Here is a 17,943-nt window from a genome sequence, read left to right as displayed (position 1 = left end):
AGTGATCCTGATAGTTTGGTATCAGTGTGGTTAACAACAGTTAGCGGTACAATTATAAAAACAATATTTCACTATTTTGATCAATTAAAAACTCTTCATGTCAAATCATTAAACATACAGAATCAGCAACAAAGCAACATCAACTACCAAGTAAACAAAGCAAACCAAAACCACAACAAAACCAATGTGAACAATTTTATTTATTTTATTTTAGTTTTTTATTTATTTTTTAAATGCAAATTTCAGTGACTTGAAATAAAGGTCAAAATATTTTATAAACATGTTGAATGAAGGAGTTCATTGCTTCCACTAACAGGTGTGTTTGCTATATTTGCTTAATATAAGCCCAAGAGTAACAGTGTGTGGATATTTAGCATTAGGGTTAATCATCAAATCAGTTCAATATCATAGGAAGTAAATGAAAGATGTTTTACATAATGAGGAGTCATGAAGATCAGAATGTAGTTCATCTTTTTACCAGCAGAGACAAACCATCAACTTAAAGTCAAACTGCTTCACAGTTAAAGGAGATGCTTTATTGGAGCTTCAGTGAACGTTCATCCTATTTTGAACACATAATCTCCTTCATAGTCAGAGGAATTTGTTGATATAGGTGATACAGAAAAGGAAGGAATCATTGAGAACAGTTTCAAACATCAACTGATTGAATCCATGAATCTGAAAATGTGTTTGTGAGTGAAAGAGACAGACATGTACAGACTGAACTATCTGTTCAACAGTCAGAGTTTCTCTGACAGGAGGACACTCGTTACACTCAACTCAGCACAGAGACACTGAGGAACCAGAAGGCCAGACTGTAAATCCAGGATAAAGAGGTTCAGTGAATGTGGTGTTGAAGGTGTGGAGGTGGATCAGAGTGTCAGAGGAGACTCTGTAGAAGGACAGAGTGCCAGCAGGACAGTCCACATACACTGCTACTCTGTCAGATACAGAGGAGGAGGAGGAGGAGGAGATGTATGTTTCTCTGTTATTGTGACAGACAGAGTAACCGTGACAATCAGAGCAGTACAGACACCAGGACTGATCATTCCTTCCAAACTCACAGTCATTTCTGTTTCCTTTCCTGCTGATTCTCCTGTAGCTCACTGAGATATGCACCCCTCTGCTCTACTCGACCTCCCAGTAACAGCGCCCAGTCAGACCATCTCTACACAGCAGCTGAGGCCAATGATCAAATCTGTCTGGATGATCAGGATATGACTGAACCTCCTCCACATGTGTCACCTTCCTGTTGTTGTCAGACAGTTGTAGGTTTGTGTTCACTGTGTTTGTGTCGATTGTGAGTTGACAGGAATCTGATGGAGAGAACAAACACAATCCAGCTGCAGTTATTGATCCATCATCTGTTCATTGATTGACACTTTGATGATGACTCCTGACATCAGAGATGTGAATGAGTGATGTGACAGTTTGAAGATGGTTGAATGTGTGCTGCTTTGTTTTCATCAATCACATTAAAAACACACTTACACTTCCTCAGACCTGGGATCAGCCATCGGACTCCAGCAGGCTCCACCCTGAAAGGAGGAGGGGGGTCAGAGCAGCACAGTCTCTTTCAGCATGCACACATGGACATTACATCGCTCTCAGACACACACTGTTAGACACTGATAAAGGAACAGTCCAACATTTGGACTCATACACTTGAAGGAAACGTCTCTATAGTCCTGTCCTGTGGTTGTCGTGTTCCAGTGAGGCTGTTTGATTAGAGCAAAAATCATCATCACAGCAAATACTTATGAGTCTTAATAAAGCTCATTTGTATGATTCATTTTAATACTTTTCTTGCAAAATTTTGCAAGGAAACAGCCACCGTGCAAGAATAACCAAGAATTTGCAATCACTTAATCTTATTTATCAAATCTCAAAGTAACTTTTCAATGCTGAAACCGTCTGTGCGTGCATAAGTATCTAAAGACAGGTAATTAGTCAATTTTGTTCTTCTCCTAACATTCATCTCCTGCATTCCTTTTACATACAGTTGCTGTTATTAAGTTTTTTTTTGTTTTTTTGCAATGGTTTTACCTCATATTCAAAGATCAGAGTTCAATAAACTTATTGACCTCATTCTCATATTTATTGGAAGGGTTTTCTAATTTTTGATATAATAAAATTTAAAGGCATTTATAGAATGTGGAAGCTGCTTATTCTGAAGGTTCCACTGGAAATATTAACAGTGGTGGTAACAATTGTAATTTCAACAGCAATTTCTAATATTCTCATGTTTTTTCCTTGGTTAGATGTAATGAGAGCACCATTCATCAAATTCAAAAGGCTCCTATTCTAAAATGCACCTGGAAACATTCCCATCAATGGGAAGGGCTGAAAAACCCCATAATGGGGTCCTTCATGAGTCTACTAATTCCCATTGCAAGAGGAGTAAATGGTTCAGTTTAAAATAACCTAATGACTGCAATTATTGAAAATGAAGAAGAGTTACATTCGAGTGAAAAAAAGAGGAAGATTTAAAAATAAAAAAAAATTACAGTGGTAAGTGGAGCAGATATAAACAAACATAATGCTAAATAACGAAATGCTATTAGTCTGTAACGTAACTCCCACCAACACTACATTGTTTTTTTACTGTGACGTTTAATGTTAGTTAGCTAGCAGAGCAGCCTGCTGTGTCCATCTCTCCTTACTGTGATGTGACCCAGTCTATTGTGCACAGCTAGCAGCTAGCACCAAATCACAAACAGTTGCCTCAAAGTGATTTATATTGTAAGGTAAAGACCCTACAATAATTAGAATAGCAATTTCCCAGAAGTTGGGACACCATTCAATGACTTGTTAGCATAGCTAGCAGGCTGAAAGAATGTAGAAACTACTAGTTTCAGTATTAGCACTTTATAACCAGTCAGCTTGGTCTTGAGCATTGTTACCAAAATAAAAATGGTCCCCAGAAATTGAGAGATTAGGAGACTGAAATCTGCGATCTTGGACTTTTTAATTTTTTTTTTAGTTAACTGATGAACATTGTGTCAATGTGTCAATAAGATATGAAATTGACATGAAAAGAAAAGTGTACATATGTGTATATATAAGTTACTAAAATGCATTGGTGTAAATTTATTGTGTTATTAATTTATTGTGTTATTTATGTGCAGTGTGTATTTTATTATATTTTCCATACTTCTAGTATAGACTTAGTGGTTTTATGATACAGGAACCTCTCACAGCTGCCATGAGCTGATTAAAAACTTGCGACGTGTCATTTCTTCATGCTGGATATAAGTGTTATTGGAACATTTACATAGTACTATAGTGAAGGACAGAGAAAAAGACTGATAAACTCCTCTCTTAGAAATTGTATGTGGCTGCAACAGGCCTCTCCATACCTGAGTGTCTCTATTTTTAGCTGCTCCAGCAGCTTCACTCCTGCCTCTCCTGGATGGTTGTAGCTCAGGTCCAGCTCTCTCAGATGGGAGGGGTTGGAGCTCAAAGCTGAGACCAGAGACTTACAACCTTCTTCTGTGATCAGGCAGCCTGACAGCCTGGAGAAACCACACAATACATGACAGTGTTAGAGAGCGGCAGTGCAGTTGAAACACCCCCCAGGAAAAAAAAATAAGCGGATAACAGCTCTAGAAAATTCAATTTGATCCAAAAATTAAATTCTACAACTTGTAAAACCTACATACAGTAGAGCTGAGGCTGGTGGGACTGTCATTAGTTTGGAACTATTCATCATAGATAAAGTAGAGGGCAAACTCTACATGAGAGCAGGGCCGGAGGTAGCAGAAGGAGTGGAGGAAGAGAAAGTGATAAGAAAGTGATAATGAGAAATAGATGATGAAAATCTTGTCATGAAAGCACTGCTTGTGATGTTTAAATTACAACTAAAATAATTGACACTTTACAGCAGTTTTAAAGCTATATTTAGGTCTTTAAGTCCCCTTTCTTACAGAATTCTCAAGAATCTGAAACATTCTAATAAAATTATTTTAGAGAATAGAGGGTTAATCCTTAGATTAAAAAAAAAATTTGTCTGATTGCAGAAGGCTGCACTTCCAGTAGATGTGTGGATATCTTTTATTAAAAGATAGACAAATCACAGCAGACACAATCCTGCATAGATTAACCACTAATCCTGACCTGAGTGTTTCTAGTTTCCAGTGGTGACTCTTAATTCCATTAGATAAAGCTTTCACTCCTGAGTCATTCAGGTTGTTGTTACTCAGGTCCAGCTCTCTCAGACTAGAGGACTCAGAGCTGAGAACTGAGGACAGAGTTTCACAGCTTCTCTCTGAGAGGTTACAGCTACTCAACCTGATGAAACATCAATAAAAGAATATGGTATTACTTTTTACTGTTTTCTTCTTTTCTTGTAAGAAAGATGTTTAGGATAACTTACAGAGCTTTGTTGGAGTCTTTGACCACTGGAACAAGCCTCAGCAGAGCCTCCTCTGAAGCAGAGTATTTCTTCAGGTCAAACACATCCAGATCTTCTTCTGATGACAGTAAGATGAAGACCAGAGCTGACCACTGAGCAGTAGACAGTTTATCTGTGGAGAGACTTCCTGAACTCAGGGACTGTTGGATCTCCTCCACTAGAGAACGATCATTTAGTTCATTCAGACAGTGGAACAGGTTGATGCTTTTCTCTGCAGACAGATTCTCACTGAGCTTCTTCTTGATGTACTGGACTGTTTCCTGATTGGTCTGTGAGCTACTTCCTGTCTGTGTCAGCAGACCTCGTAGGAGAGTCTGATTGGTCTGCAGTGAAAGACCCAGGAGGAAGCGGAGGAACAAGTCCAGGTGTCCATTTGGACTCTGTAAGGCCTTGTTCACAGCACTCTGGTAGAGGTGTTGCTCTGTCTGGGAGGTTGTTTGTTGTTCTTCCAGCAGATTGACTCCAGAGTTGATGAAGGTCAGATGGACATGAAGAGCAGCCAGGAACTCCTGAACAGTCAGATGGATGAAGCAGAACACCTTGTCCTGGTACAGCCCTCTCTCCTCTATAAAGATCTGTGTGAACACTCCTGAGTACACTGAGGCTGCTCTGATATCAATGCCACACTCTGTCAGGTCTGATTCATAGAAGATCAGGTTTCCTTTCTGCAGCTGATCAAAAGCCAGTTTTCCCAGAGACTCAATCATCTTCCTGCTCTCTGGACTCCAGTGTGGATCTGTCTCAGCTCCTCCATCATACTTGACCTTCTTCACTTTGGCCTGAACCACCAGGAAGTGGATGTACATCTCAGTCAGGGTCTTGGGCAGCTCTCCTCTCTCTCTGGTTTTCAGCACATCCTCCAGAACTGTAGCAGTGATCCAGCAGAAGACTGGGATGTGGCACATGATGTGGAGGCTTCGTGATGTCCTGATGTGGGAGATTATTTTGTAAGCCAGTTTCTTATCCTGGAATCTCTTCCTGAAGTACTCCTCCTTCTGTGGGTCAGTGAACCCTCTGACCTCTGTCACCATATCAACACACTGAGCAGGGATCTGATTGGCTGCTGCAGGTCGTGTGGTTATCCAGAGGCGAGCAGAGGGAAGCAGGTTCCCCCTGATGAGGTTTGTCAGCAGCACATCCACTGAGGTGGACTCTGTAACATCAGCCAGGGTCTCAGTGTTGTGGAAGTCCAGAGGAAGTCGACACTCATCCAGACCATCAAAGATGAACACAACCTGGAAGTCTTCAAAGCTGCAGATTCCTTCTTTGGTTTCAGTAAAGAAGTGATGAACAAGTTCCACCAAGCTGAACTTTTTCTCTTTCAGCACATTCAGCTCTCTGAAAGTGAATGGAAACATGAACTGGATGTCCTGGTTGGCTTTGTCTTCAGCCCAGTCCAGAGTGAACTTCTGTGTTAAGACTGTTTTCCCAATGCCAGCCACTCCCTTTGTCAGCACTGTTCTGATTGGTTCATCTCTTCCAGGTGAGCCTTTAAAGATGTCTTCTTGTCTGATTGTTGTTTCTGCTCTGTCTGGTTTCCTGGATGCTGTTTCAATCTGTCTGACCTCATGTTCATCATTGACCTCTGCAGCCCCTCCCTCTGTGATGTAGAGCTCTGTGTAGATCTGATTCAGAAGGGTTGGCTTTCCTTCTTTAGCGATCCCCTCAAACACACACTGGAACTTCTTCTTCAGGGCAGATTTAAGTTTATGCTGGCAGGTGATGGGAAATTCTCAAAGAACAAAAAACATATTTTAAAGTATATGAACATGTCCTTCTTTCAGAAAAAGATAAGTAAATATAAATTTACAAATGTCATGCTGTTCTGATAACATTTTCAATCTTCAGAGAAATCCTCTTACTGCTCTGCAGACGGTCAGCCAGCTCCTCCTGCTTCATTGTCTTTAGGAAGTGCAGTGTGATCTTCAGAAATGCCTCTCTGTTTTCCTTCCTCGCTACTTTCTCCTCACCCTCCAACAACTCCTCATCCTCCTCCTGATGCTTTACAATTTCTGGATTTAAAACCTTCTGGATCTTTTTCAGCTCATTCTTCACAAAAGTGATGATATTTTCCTCCAGCAGCTGGAAGAAATCACATGAATGATCCAGTCAGACTAAAACAACAGAGTCAAACATCAGAAACATGAGTACAATGAGAATCCACTGGTGTACAAAGTGCAGCATGGAGATGACTGAAAGAACAGATGTAACAGTAGTTGTTGCACATGTACAAACCATAAATATGGAGTCCAGCTGTGTTTGATGCTGCTGGGCAGACTGACCACTGGGAACCTCTGAGCTCTCCTGATCCACTCTGTGAAGGAATCAAAGAATTAGTTCAAGTACAGGGTAAAGATCTGATAGGTGATATTTTGACAGTGACTCAGGTTTAGCAGTCCTGCTGATCCCTCATAAAACCAACAACTGTTTGCTGTTTTGTTGTGTTTCTGTGTTCAGAGAAGTTGTCAAAGTTTGAAATTATCAGACAGTTTCATTTACTGTACTTTAATTCCTTACTGATGTCCAGCAGTCTTTTCCTTCAGTTCCTTCAGAAAATATGTTTTAATGTCTCATCACCATTCATGGACATAAAGACACAATAATTAAAATTAATATTTAAAAAATATGAGCAGAAGAAACTGGATGGAATATAGAAATACTATTTTTTTTCTCCCCAGCACAGAAAAAATATACATGGAGCAGTCAAACTCTGAGCCATTCACCTGGGGCTGTTGAAGTGGACACTGAATTATTATTTACAATAATTATGAACATGTGCACCATCAGAACGACTGTTTTCTGCAGCAGGAAACGCTGCATCAAAACTCAGGATGAACCTCAGTGTTATGCTTGTGGTGGCAGCCACCACATTCTCCTTTAAAGGCTCAAAACCACACATTTGTTCACTAGCACACTTAAACATGCAGAAACACACAAACAAACAAACACATGCACTTGAACACACACCAAATCAACCTCATCCAGGAGCTACAGTACTTTCAAAACTCTACTAATGTAATAAAGTCTTCTAAGCGGACACAGTTTAACTTGTATGTACAGTATATTGTATTTGACAACACTTTACTTGTGATTATTTATTTTTGCATTTAAGAAAGTTTTCTTTAAAAAATATTTTGAAAATGAAAAGGCTTTTTTGACAGGTGCTGTATGAAACTGTTCAAAGCACTGCAATGGAAACCAATGAGCAGTTCATTTTGAAAGACCTGTTTTTTTTTCTCTTTTGAATATTTCTTATTGCTCATTAAAAAGACAAAAGTTTTTATCTGATTGCTCAATACATTGATGGAATAATCAGTAGAATCATTGATTACTAAAATAATCAATAGCTGCAGCCCTAAAAGTAGTGTTGGCAGTGAAAAAACAGAACACCACCCAGGGGTCATTTAATAATTTAAACTATGGAGGCATACTGACTACTATGAGGAGCAGGGACTTGTTTTATAGAATAAAGTAATTCTTTCCTTCGTTAGTTCCTTTAAGAGGCAGTTTAGAGATCATGAAACAGCATAAAACTGTTTATTTAAATCAGACATCAAGATTACTAAAGTTACTAACAGCTCACCTCTCTGCAGCACTGAGTTGCTGTCCTTTAAAATCAGTGTAGTAAACTTTAGACTGGTCACTCTTTAACGACACACCGCTGGATTCAGGTCCAGCTTCAAGTTCAAGTTCATTCCTGAAAAAATTAAAATGCAGTTTTGTGAGTGCTGAGCTGTGACATGGAGAAGAATTACAGAGTGGAATCTTTATTTGATCCCTGCTTAATTTGTAAAGTTGCTCACAAAGAATTTAACAGTCTCTAATTTTTTTTATGGTAGTTTTATTTTAATAGAGTCAAACTATCAACCAAAAATCCAGAAAGCAAAACAAAGCACATTACATGACCTTGACGTCCTTCTTCTTTAGTCAGTTCTTGCCTTGGTGATGTGCTTTGAACATGGCCCCTCAGTAACAGTGAAGTCGTCCTGCACCCTTAGCAGAAAAACAGTCCTAACACATACTCAGTGCTTTACTGTGTGGGGGGTGTTTGTTGGGTCACACTCAGCATTTCTGTTCATCCAAACATTTGATGCCAAAGAGTTTGATTTTAGCTTCAACTGACTGCAGCACTTTCTCCCAGGCCTTCTCCAAATTCTTTACATGAAATGAAATGTTATGTGTCCAAGGACAGTAGTGATAGAGGACAATACCTCATGCTGCAACAAATAAGGATGATGGTTTTTCATTTGCTTTTTTGTTTGTTTCAGCTGAGAAATGGCTAAAAATATCTGTTAAATGGAGTTTCTTGTGTTACATTCAAGCAGCCTGTAAATCCAGAATCTGGATCGGATCTGTTTGTTTTGGCTCTAGTTTTTGGCCCTCCACAAATGTGTGCCAACTGTCAGATGAACCCCAAAGGTTTTGAGGAGATAATGTTTTAGCCCCATGTTAAAGTTTTTCTTTTTTCTGAATTTTTTTTAACTCATAAATGGCAAAAATTTTATCAGGTGATCTCGGGGTGACTGGCCATCTTTTGTGGATATTTGCCATGAATTCGATGGGTAGTTTTGCCATAATATTGTTAACAATATAATAATTAGAGATGGTTCATTTCTTCGTACAGCAAACATACACATTCAGCAGGAGATCAAATAATTATTACCCCCCTTTATAAACAGTTGTGTTTGTGGAACAAACTCCAACACACACCGCTTCACATATGAACACAGAAATGTGTGTGAAAAAGAGCTGAGCTGACATTAAACATGATGGAGAATTTATTCAGAAACACTGAGTCAGGAACAACATTTAGACACACATTACCTCTCTGCAGGAGGAGGAACACCTGCTTTAAAGTTAGCAGGACGATCCATTGAATCATCACTGTCTGAGGACGAACAGCTGGGTTCGGGTTCAGGTTCAGGTTCAGGTTGGTTCAGGTTGCAGCAGTGATGTGAGTGCTGAGCTGTGACATGGAGAAGAGTCATGGACAGTTAGAGATGGTCATCTCACCTCTGAGCTTTGGTCTGGCTCTCATGTTCCCCACACAGAGTGGTTTTAGAGGGAGGGACTCCCTCCTCTCTGTCCTCACACTGATCCATGCTGCTGAATTCACATCAGCTCACACACACTTTCTACCTTCACCTGCAGAGGAAACACACATCATTCATGTGCACATCAACTGAAATCATCCTTTCATCATGTGTGCAGCTGAATGCAGTCAGACAGTGTGAGGCAGAGGAAGCTGAAATCAGCTGCTCTACTTCTACTGTCAGTCCACTAGATGGAGCCATGAAGCTGCAGCCCAGCACAGACTAATCATTCACTGACACACACTGATTCACTTTCACAAAAACACTGACTTTATTGTGACCCATGAACAGAGCAGCGCAAGTGTAAGCTACCATTACACAAGTGATACCCTGAAGACAGGACTGCGATGGAGCCGTTTTGAAGATCAGCAAAAAACTTTTATTTTCTTGTGCAGTTTTTAACACTGAGTCTTGGTGGCTAAATGTACAATTCTGTATTTTCCAGGGAGAAAAAAGTGGCACACTTTTCAGAAACACTGAAATAGTTTAATGGTCAAAACTATAAAAATAAATCCTGACTAGAATCAGCCTTTTAAAAACGCCCATATTTTTATTAGAAGTGAAATGAAACTGTGGAACACAGTTGGAACACAGACAGCGTGGAGGAGTTCCTGAGTGAAAAGTTAGACCGAATATAGACAGGAGTCCAATTATTATTTTTTAAATTTTTCTTTTTTAAAATTTGGATGTGACAATCTCAAAGATGGACAAACATGTACAAAAGATCGGATATGAAGATAAGTGATCTCTGTTTCTAAAGTAACTGCTCAGCAGGTGACATTTGATAAAACAGGAATTTTGCTGATCTGAATACATTTTAGAGTTTAAGTTGAATATTGAATGAAGACATGATGTGTTGCTAAATTATGTTGTGAAATTTCTTGCAAAACAAACTGCAGTACAATAATTTTGTGTTATTTAAAGGTTGCATGAAAAACTGGACCATTTAGGCCAGGCTAAAGTGGTTAGTGGGACTCGAGCAGAGCAGGCTGTGATGTGTGTGGTTGGTGTTGGGTTACATCCAGGTTAGGAGACACAAATTTATTTAAGCAGATGAAGCTTTTATGTTTGCTTCGTGCTGTCTAGGGTTGAAAATCAGCCATGATGGTGCATGAAACCAGAAAGCTCCATCAGACAGAAAACATGAGAGTTTGAATTAAAGTCTTACTTTATTAACTCTGAATTTCCTGTTCCAGAACAGCACAAATAATAAATTCAATGGTGAGTTTAGACTCTTTTTAGAAATAGTAGCATTAATAAGAATGTTTTTATATTTGGGTATTATTTTCATATATCATCTTTTAATGTTAAATTTTGCCAGCTTGTCTATAGGAGGCAGTACAGTTACAACAAAAACAAGTTTAAATGTCATGATCTTCACTCTCACAGGTGTTGTGTGACTCAGCAGGCTTGTTATTAGTAAATAAGACTCGTGTTGCTGCGGGTGAATGAAGATTCAAAGGTCACTTCATGACACAAATCAGCCGAGCAAATTCAAAACACACTTTACCTGAAGCATTAGCAAAAACTGCTGTGATCATGCAGGGTCACTGCTGTGCAGTATGCATGTTTGCCACTATAGGGGAGATGGCAGAAGATCATTAACCAGTTTTAGGTTTCTGAGCCGTACGTCTGCTGCCATCAGCAAAGGAGCTGATGCACTTTATTATTTTAGTTTCAGTCATATTGGGCTTCAGCAGAGCTGCAGAGAGCAGGTCAGAAGGATGTAACATGTCAGTGTCTCATATTCAATTAGAATATTGTTATAAAGTGATAGAAATCTGCCTTTTATTGGGTTGTAAAAGTGAAAGTGGGTGACAGCATGAAGATCGAGAGGAGGACAGAGAGCAAACAGAAGCAGGTAAGAGCGGCTTTGCTGTCAATGTCAACAAAAGATACAAAGCCAAAGGAGGATCTTCTGTTTTTCCCACATTTGTTGATGATGGTTTCAATTTGCTTTTTGTCCATGTGTCTGGAGGAGCAGAGGGATTGTTGTTAATGTCTGCAGTTAATAATGCTGCTTTAATTGCTTAAAGTAAAATGGACTGACTTTAAGAGACTGAAACAATGCTCTGCATCTTTCTCCTCTGATCCACTTTGCTACAAACAGTTCTTTAACTTTGGTCAACAGGACTGAGCCTTTGCCTCAGGTTTGATAGCTAAAGTGTGGGTTTTACATTGAAACCTCTGATTATTCATTTTGAATCGTTCTTAGACAAAAAGAGTTCATCCAACTAATCAAACTGCTTTTGAAGGTAAGGTGAAAAGCACTGACTGTGTTTGCAGGACATTCCTTTAGCATTAATTGCAGGTCACTGCATGCAGAAATGCTGCTGGTTCCTCTGTAAACAGTCAGTGTGACGACTGAGTGAAGAAGTTTAGGACAGAGCCAAAGTTTGGGCACTGCGCTCACAGCTTTTAGCCGTCCACACATCACAATCATGCTCTCAACTCAGCTCATTCCAAATAAGGGTCACAGTCACATCAGACATAAAATGTGTGTCAGTGTTAAATTTTGCTGTGGATTATGGAGCCCAGTATCTGCCATCCATCTATTTAAACACAGAGATCAAGTGTACTTAAATAAATATTGTCTTATTTGACTGTCTTACAGGTTAGACGAGAAAGAACGAGTGAGAGAAAGAAAGAGCTGCACTGAGTCAATATCAGCAGAGAGAGTCACACACTCTGCTGTAATATCATTAATGTATCATAACAAAAACTACACAAACAGGCCTGTTTTAGTTGTTGTTGTGTTCCATGAAGGTCAAGGAAAAGTGGTCAGGAAAAGGAGACAAGGCGACTGAACGCACCTCAAGGTTACTGCTGAGAGCACTGATGAACCAAACACTGCAAACTAACACTGTTTGAGTCGCACATTTAAAACAGGATTTGATTAATGAGGAACATGAGTAGCAGTTTCATGGATCTCCTAAAATACACACACAGCATTTCTTTGGTCATGCTCCATTTAGTATATTTAAAATGTCCTCAGATTAAAATGTTTTCTGAGAGTTTTCTCTCTTATTGTATACTCGACTAATTTGCTTCTCTTCTTGGAATGACTGGAAAATTTGTCTCCACAAACATCTCAAATCCAACATGGTGTCCAAACCTCACAGAGCAGAAACAAACAGTAAAGTTCCTGAAGACAAACTGTTAAAGGAGGAAACAAAGCAAACTTACAGTTTCTGCAAACAGAGCAGAAGAAGAAGAAGCTCCACTCCACACCTGGACACTCAACACTGAGACACAGGTGAGCTGCTTCTTAAAAGGAGGCGGGACTCCACCTGAAGGAGCACAGATGGGAGGGGCTCAGCAGGAGCAGCAGTCTAGTTCATTTAACAACATTGTTCAAGTTCCTGAACATCAGACTTTAATGTGAAGCTCCTTCACTCCTTCGATCTCATGACGCAGTTAAGGTCATTTTTTCTGTCACTCTGTGTCCACACAAACACAAAACATTAATGTTTGAACTAAAAACATCATGACTGGTTCAGCAGGTTTGATTCAGACTGTGCCTGATTTAAACATCACCTGCTGCGCTCAGAGATTTTAATCCAGTCCAGACTGCATGATTATAGTGCTGCTGGAAGTATTGTCTGATCCTCCAATGATTTAAAGACAAGTTGTTATATTTTAAGTGCCCAATGATGTTTCTGGATGAAGTTTAAAGTCAACCTGAATCTAAAAATGTGTGTTTGATGTTTGTGTGTTCAGCTGTGACTCCATGTCTCCTGCAGAGCTCAGCTGATCCTGCACACACGTCTGAACTCACATCTTCACTAATCTGACGTTTACACACTTCTTTTCCTGCTCAAACATCAAAACAGGAAATATGAAGAAGGACTGTAACAATTCATTCACTTCACCTCATTGTTAAAAAAATCAATTACTGACAGAAAGGTCTGCAGTTAAAGTAAGAAAAGAATTTCTCTTTAATGAAGAGAAATCAAATGAGTGAAGATGTCATGGTCCTGGGCCGGTGGCCCAGCATTTTGAGTTTCTTTTGCGTAGCCTTCTTTTGTCATACTTTTTAGGTTATGTTCCTTAGTGTTTCTTATAGTTATATTGTTTGAGTATGTTTAGTTTCCCTTGTTGTTTTTGTGCATGTTCTCCTTGTCAAGTTTTCAGTGTTAGGTCTGCGTCTGTTATGTTTAGTCAGTTCCTGTCTTATTTTGACAATCTCGTGTTCCCTGTGTTTTGTATCTAGTTTTGCTTCCCCTTTGTTATTAGGTTCATTTGGTTCACCTGTCGTCCCCTGTTGTTTCCACTTGCCCTAATCCCCTTGTGTGTATTTAAACCCTTAGTCTGCCTTTGTTAGTTGTCACGTTGTCGTCATTGTTTCCCCGTTCCCCTCCTAGCTGTGTGTTTTTGGTTTCTCCCAGGCTTCTAGTTTGTTCCTGCCCTGGTGGAGATTTAGAGTTTTGTATTTTTGAAATAAAGTCGTTTTTAGTTTACATCTGCGTCAGTCCTGCAAGGTCCTCTCCCTCCGCACACAGCCCCTCACCATGACAGAAGATCCTTCATCTAAATGCAGCTTTTTGCTGTCTGTGTATGAACTGATCTTTGTGTCTCAAGTCAGACTGGATTTAACAGCAGACTGTGTGTGTGAGTGTGTGTTTAGTCCAACAATATGCCATATAGCTGCTCAGAGTGTAAGTCAGAGTAAAGTTCAAATGCTGGCGTGTGAAGACATGAAACCTTTTTTACCTCTGTCACAGCTCAGCTCCAAAGTCTGTGACAGAGGAGGAGAACATGTAGATGATGCTCAGTTTGAATGAAGCCATCAAACCATACAGCAGTGTGTGTCTGTCAGCAAATCGGTGTATGTGCAGAGGCTGAGCGAGTGTGTGAACGGGACTAAACACTAAATCCAACAAGTAGCTGAATGAGTCAGCCAGTGGAAGAAGGAGTGAGAGGATTTTTCAGGGCTGTGCCAGAATTCCCAAACATCTGTGGGAGTGTATTTTCTACTCAACGAATAAACAGACAAATGTGTAAAAGTACACTCCAGGAAATTAATTAATAAACAGTGGCTGAGTCAAACAACAGACAAATAAATACATTAGACGAACATGAGAACATGTTTGTCTTATCCTCGTTGCTGCATGTACTGTATATGTCATTCTGTTGTGATCTGAGCCATGAGGACGAGCCATCTGAGGCCACGTCTAAACCACAGCTTTCTCTGACTGTTCCTGAACTGATAAACTGCCACTATAGAGATGTTTTAGTTAGTGAGGAACACAGGCCTGTCTCTCTCCCTGAGTAAACAGCCCTGCATGTACATGTATTTCTTCTGATGCTTGAATATTAAATGTCTTAATTTTTTAATTAAAGTATTTCAGGTGTCTTCCTACACAGACAAACACTCATAACACATCCCGAGAATCCACACAGAGCTCCAAGCTCAGCCTAAAACTAAAGGTCGACTGAAACTTTGACCTCAGTGAAGAGGTGTGATCGACCATGTTGTCACACTGTGAGAAAATGTGACTAATTAAACTGACAAAAATCAGAATCAGAAGGTTTTTATTGCCATATGGGTGAACAGGTTCACAGCATTAGGAAATTGCTGCGGTACTTCGTGCTTACAGAAAAAACAAATAAGTATAAAAACTGTGAAAGTAAAAAAAAGTGAAACGAACAGATTTAATCATCTAACTCTGCTGACATGGCAGCAAAGGTGGGACGGCACTGACTGCACTGAGGATGAGACGTGAACAAAAATCTGAGATCACCAACAAATCTGCAGAGTTTCATCACCGTCATCCAAAATATTTCTCCTTCTTAGTTTAATTACCAGAGAGCTCCAATGAGATGCTGAGTTATGATACTTAGGATGATATCATTCTTATGAGTGCCACCACACTTTGGCATATACATTTATATCAGTTAGATTTCTTGAGAATTAAAGAGAAGCAATGTTAAATTCAAATGGTTTTAATTCTCATCTTTCCAAAGTGTTTGTAGTTCCAGTTGTTAATCACACCAAAAAAATATGAGACTTGAATCAGTGAGCAGATATGAGTGTAGCTGAACTGCAAACAAACTGCTGCTACTAAATGGAGTTTAGTGGGTTCCTGTGGGCACCAATCAGGAACAAGAACATGAATCAGTTTGTTGAGAACAATTCGATTTTATTTTTTGCAAATATCTTTAATCTGGTGATTGATAAATGACATGGATCATAGCAGGGCTTTAAGACATCAGTCATCAGTACAATTATCAAAAAGCAGAAATATATAAGCGTCATACCATAATGCAGTTCATGTTTTCACCAACAGAGGGCCACAAATCACCATCAATGAAGAGTTGTCAATTTTATTTAAACAGCACATTCATGTGATCAATAATAAAGTTCATGTTTCTTTGATTTGACTGTTTTTATATTGTTTGTATAAAATGACAGAAACAAGAATGTCTTTAATATTTTATACATTGAGTAATATCAGTTCTCATGTTCAGTCGTGTATCATCCACTGTCTTTATTATTCAGGAGCAAATAAAACAAAAATCCAAATATACTCTGATTATGAAAATCTGAAATACTGTGAAAAAAACATTTTTTTTTTAAATACTTTGGATTTGTTCAAACTGTAGAGGAGCTGGTTGTGAACAGAGCTTCAGATAATTGATACTGATAATTGATAACTGTTACATAAAGATCTTTGAGTGCTCAGCTAGAGTAGAAAAGCCCTATATAAGAACCATTTACCATGTAATTCACTGTGAAGCTTTGAGTGGAAAAAGACAGAAAAACAACATGTGGATCCTGGAATAATGGCAGCTTCCATCTTTAAAGGACTGAAGAGGAAGAAGTTTACAAGGAATCATTGAGAACAGTTTCAAACATCAACTGAAAATATGTGTGACTGTTTCAGACACGTCAGTGTCAATTTTATTTCTTGAGCACATTTAAAAACACCAAAGTGCTTTACAAGATCAACTGCGAAGTAAGCAAGATAACGCCATAGGTGAATAAAATAAAATAAAGCATAGAACATAAAAACAAAGAAATAAAATAAATATGATGCAATAAAACAAACTAAAACTGACACACTATAACAAGAGACACCACAACATAAAACCTGATGGGACTCAAACTGAACTCGAATTAAAAGCCAAGGTAAAAAGTTTTTAGAGAGGATTTAAATGACTGTATGGACTCTGCAGTACGAATATTAAGTGTTAAATTGGGGGCTGCGACTGCAAAAGCTCGATCCCCTCTATGCCTTCAAGCATGCTGCACAACAGCATGCTTTAAGGCAACTGGTACACAGCCTGATAAAAGTGAGGTATTCAATATGAGCAAAATACTGGGCCCAATGATGTGAAGAGTTTCTTTGAGCAGGCAAGAGGGAACAATATCTAGAGGGGAATTAGAAGGCCGTAGATGAGATACCACTTCCTTTAAAACTAAAAGTCACAGGCTCAAACTGCTGAAAAACAGCTGAGCATTCACAGGGGTTACTAACAGAGTTAAAAATATTAAGAAGAACTCGAGGTTTGGGATTCTTCCTGGAAATCAGGTTAGACAGAAAATCAGATTTTGCAGCTTTAACAGTCCTCTGATATTCTGATAAACGGTCACGCAGGATCCCTACAGACACCTGGAGTTTGTCCTCCTTCCACTTTCTCTCGGCGCGCCGACATTCACGTCTGAGAGCGCGAGTGGTGTCAATCAGCCAGGGCTGATGTGATGATTTGTCACGTTTGATCCTGAATGGAGCGACAGAATCCAGGAAATCAGCACATTAAGTTAAAAACACTAACTCTTCAAGGTGTAGATCAGCGTGGAGGTTGGCATCACAAAGGACGGAGTTAATAAAAGCAAAGGAAAACTGAGCAGCATTTATCGTGGGCAAACGCTGCACAGGTCTCTCGCTGTTCAACCTCCTGGTTACAAACCACAATATTAAAAATTACAGTAAAATGGTCTGATACCCCACAGTCCTTAATCTCAGCAATACAGATATCCAGACCATATGACAGCACCAAGTGTATGTCCTTTTTCATGAGTTGGATCACTCACCCACTGAGTGAGATTAAGAGTCAATAAGGGCGAGGAAATCCTTTATCAGTGGTCCAGACTCACAACAAACATGGATGTTAAAATCACCGACAATTAAAACACAGTTGTATTTCAACATGAGGCTCCACTTTAAGTCACCAAAGTCCTGGATAAAGTCCTTAATGCATTTTGGTGGACGATAAATCAATGTGCAGAGGACTGAGGGAGAAGAGTTCAGTTCCAAAAGCTGCACCTCAAAGCTGGGGTAGGAGACTGGTGACAGCTGCCAGCAGCAAAATTCAGATTTAAATATTTATGCTAACCCTCCACCTTTGCCAGTGGTCTGAGGAGAATTAAAAAATGAACAATCGGGGGGGGGAGAAGTTCTGAGAAAGAAGACGACTCACTGGATCGAAGTC

At 39.4% G+C, this 17,943-nt stretch overlaps 1 pseudogene; it reads right to left on the bottom strand.

Moving 5' to 3' along the window:
• Positions 1 to 780: 780 nt before the first annotated feature.
• On the bottom strand, positions 781 to 9,516 carry LOC115796307 (NLR family CARD domain-containing protein 3-like; annotated as a pseudogene).
• Positions 9,517 to 17,943: the final 8,427 nt, after the last annotated feature.

Source organism: Archocentrus centrarchus, chromosome 2 (assembly GCF_007364275.1).
Source record: "Archocentrus centrarchus isolate MPI-CPG fArcCen1 chromosome 2, fArcCen1, whole genome shotgun sequence".
NCBI lineage: Eukaryota > Metazoa > Chordata > Actinopteri > Cichliformes > Cichlidae > Archocentrus > Archocentrus centrarchus.
The sequence above is the reverse complement of the archived record's forward strand: the minus strand, read 5'-3'. Positions and strand labels throughout refer to the sequence as shown.